The sequence below is a fragment of the Nestor notabilis genome, unplaced genomic scaffold, assembly GCF_000696875.1.
Source record: "Nestor notabilis isolate BGI_N333 unplaced genomic scaffold, ASM69687v1 scaffold2544, whole genome shotgun sequence".
Taxonomy (NCBI): Eukaryota; Metazoa; Chordata; class Aves; order Psittaciformes; family Psittacidae; genus Nestor; species Nestor notabilis.
In genome coordinates this window covers 36,775-40,860 of record NW_009924053.1, presented here as the reverse complement: position 1 = coordinate 40,860, position 4,086 = coordinate 36,775, and positions in this window count along the sequence as shown.

Genomic DNA, 4,086 nt, shown 5'->3' with positions numbered 1-4,086 from the left:
CATTAATATATGGCTGGAATAAAAAAAGACATATAATGTTTTATGTAAAATAAACTGTTGCTTTTTAAGTTTGAAGTACTAAAACTGGAAATGTCTTTGCCAGCCCCTCCAAAGGTGGCTGGGTGCCTTGGGGAGAATTGGTTGTCTCCAAAAGCTGTGGAGCCAATGGCAGCTGGGAGCATTAGTGCTCTTCCAGGAGATGAATCGATCCAGTCCTTGACTCTGAAAAGACTGAACCAGAGCAGGACAAAACAGCAAACATTTTCTGAGGCTATCATGTAAAGTCCACTGAAGCCATTGGAAAGAATAATGCCTTTTGGGATTAAAACCTAAATAGGACAGCCTCAGGAAGTGTGACTAGAAAAAAAGAACTTTTTTTTTCACTTCAAGTAGCTGAAAGGATTTCAGATCGAAAATGTGCAAGATTGTCAGCACACCAGGCATGTTCTGTCTCCTCTGTATTGTGTATCTTTCAAAACCTCTCTCTCTACTTCTGCAGCCATTTCTCTACTTACTAACCACCATGATGCTGAAGTGACCTTCTGCTTGCTTCATACATTTTGAGTAATCACAGTCTGCAACTGCAATCTTTATTATGTCTGGTTTGTGCGTTAGACATTACAGGGTTGCAAACTGATGGGATAATGAAAGTGCATAATTTTAAGGATTTGGCAACTAATCTAATTAACTCTACTTTAAGATTTGGTCTCCTAAAAAGACTTATAATTTGTATATGTTGGCCCAGGTATGCAATTCCACAGTTCCCCATGCACACAGCTCTGTGTTTTGGTCTGTGTTTGCCTCTTATTAAATGTTCTGCAAATCCTGTGTGATTTTGCTGAATTGTCCCTTCATACAAATACAGCAGCTTGAAGTAAAACAAGCTTCCCTATTTCTCTTTTTGCTGACCCTTTACAATATCCCTGACTCTATCATTCTGACTCAACAGCTGGATAAAAAACAATGTTCTAAAATCAGAATGACAAGATGTAGGTGCTCTACTTCTTATATCCAATGGCTAATCACTGCTGTAAAATACAACCTGCAAGACTTCCACACAAACTCCAGCTACCACCAAATCCACTTTCATATCAATGTAATCATTGCTAATACTTAGCAAAAACATTATCACAGGCAACAATGTGCCTCACTGCAGTTCCATTCCCTAACCACAGCATTTTAATGCATTTCATAGAGTCACAGAATCACAGAATAGTTTGGGTTGGAAAGGACCTTAAGATCATCTGGTTCCAACCCCCCTGCCATGGGCAGGGACACCTTCTACCAGACCAGTTTGCTCAAAGCCCCGTCCAGCCTGGCCTTGAACACTGCCAGGGATGGGGCAGCCACAGCTTCTCTGGGCAACCTGTTCAGTGCCTCAGCACCCTCACAGGGAAGTATTTCTTCCTTATATCCGACCTAAATCTCACTTGTTTAAGTTTGAACCCAAATTCCCTGTTTTTACTGTATTCGTTTTGCTTTCTTATCCAATGCATTTCTAGTGCTATTTCATGCTCTCTCTGTATGTGGGGAGGGTTGTGTATGTCCGTATTCAACAGGTGTAAGTGCAGTTGTATGTATGCATTTATATGCATGCACTCACAAAAGTGAATTCAGATGCAAGCCATTACAGAGAACCCATTTGTGTGCAGGTGCATTTGTAATATAAATGCATATGTGCATACACATGCTTGATAAAAAGATTAAACTCAAGCATTAAAGCTAAATTTTTTTGGCCAGAATTTAGGGAGCCACAGGAATAAGTGTGGGACACAAGTTCCCTGCTCTTTTCATCCAAGGCTGCTGTCTTTCACCTGCCAGAGGTCCTTCTCCCTGAAGCACATCCCACCCTGCCAGACACTGGGAAGTTGCTGTGCTGAGCTGATTAATGCAATTGTTGCCCTTTACCATAGATGTTTAAATATGAACTCTGGGTTTCTTTGCAGAAGCCTAGAGAAGCCCAAGGTGTGCAGTCACCCCACATGTGCCTGGGCACCAAGCCCATGGGCGCCCATCCTTGTGGTTGGTTGTCACCAGATGACCTTGTTCACCAGCACAGCTAGTGCTTGGGACCAGTCTGGGAAGATCTGAGCAGCGTGACACGGGCTGGCTATGCAACTGAGTGCCTGTCAGTCAAGCTTGCATGGGGTTTTACAGCAAAACAGGAAAACAGCTCATTCCATCTTGATTAAACTACCTCATGTTTTGCTTTCAGAGTCCTCAGTGCAGTGAGGACAAGATGGACAGAAGCTGACTGGACTTCTGTTGCAGGAAGAAAATAAAGGGAAACACATGATTTAATTCAGTTTTGTTTGGCAAAGATGTTTCTTCCACTTTGTTGTTGTTGCTACAAGACCAAAGCTGTAATTCTCTTGAAATCCAGAGCATGCCACCAGAGAAGAATTAGCGCAATGGTTTTAGCTTTATGTAGCACTCCCAATACTCAGAGACTGAGTCCTTAGAAGATAATAAACAAAATGAAGTAAGCTGTTTGTTCAGCATGTCCCAGCACCCGTCCATCTGCCTCCCTTTGTACTCACAGTCCCTCAGCCACAACTTTTCTTATCCGCCACCATCAAAAATATGACTCATTTTTCACATAATAGATTGGGAGAAAAGTAGAGAAGTTTTTGTACATAATAAAGCTTCCTCTTGCCCAGGATCTCCTGTATCAGCTTTCATTTTACTTTTCATTAAAAAGAATGACATGATGAAAATGTACTTTTTCTAGCTCTGGTTAGCTGCAGCAGGACTCACTGTCTGTATGCCACAATTAGCTCTGCTTGACTCTTTACAGAACTAGGCAAATGAAGTTTTGGTGTAGCTAATTTTAGGACAAGGAATTTGTCAAATTCCCAGGCCACAAGGCAACTGTTAGTACAGTTTATATGATTAGTGAATTTGGTGAATGGGGGGAAGTGTCCTCCCCTCTGCCCAGACATCTTTTAAGTTCTGCTAACACACCTTCATGGCTGCAAAGCGGAAGTCACTCCAAAGTGGGAGTACTGGCCGAAATGTCTGCCCATGTGGCTCTATCAGGTTTTGAATCTGTGTTGCATCACCGTTAAAACCATATTCCCCAGAAGATGAAGTGGTTTCCATGAGGAAGGTCTGCCCTGTTGGTGGCATCTTCATTAACCATCCCTTTTCCATGGCATCATGTTATGCTCTTCTAGCAACAAGTCTGATATTGTATTCCCAGGTTAAGGCTGTGCTTGCCTAGCACATTTCTCCCTGCTCTTGCTTTCCACATGCTAGACTGGTTTTAACAACGCCTCGCCTGGCTGATAGACAAGAGGCAAAACACACAGGAGGCTGCCAGCAGATTTCCAATCCAGATGAAATCTCGCAGCTTTCTTCACACAAACCTCGTGCTTTCCCACAGTTTGACCCTCGTATGCATTGCTGCTGCAAGAATCTCACATTCCCTACAATGAGAACACCATTTGCCAAGCAGATAGGGGAGTGGTCCAGCAAACCCAAAGGTCCCCTCTTAATTCTGCTGGGACCTCTAACCCACGTGTGCAGCATGTGTGGCACTGTGCTAGGGTAAGGAAGGCTCTTACCAGCGTAAATTATGTCTCTGAACAGCAAACTGATCTGTTGCATTTCTCAGTGCTGAGCAATGTAATTTTTCTTAGTTGCTACAATCACTAGTACCCATGCACATGAGAGTGTGACTGAGGCCCATAACATCTGTTTGAGATGCTCAAACTTTGCCAGGTTATTTTGTGACACTAAAGTTATTACAGAAAGTCACAGGCTTATTATGTAAAGAGGAAACAAGATAAAGTTAATATGCTTTAAAATCGTGGCAGCTATTTATCTTTCGGATCTTAACATTATTTGATAGGACTACATGACACAGTCTCTGAAAAACAGCACTCTGAGGAAAGCTCCAAAGAACAACACCTTTAATACATCTTTTGCGCTTCATTTGCTCTGTTCTACACTTTCATTTCCTAGGCATGCCTTAAGTGCATTCAGTAGGATAATAACTGTAATTCCTATGAGCTAGCTAAATTACTTCTAGCAAATTTGTATCAGCACTTATATTGTATTAGCATCATTACATTATAATTTAAA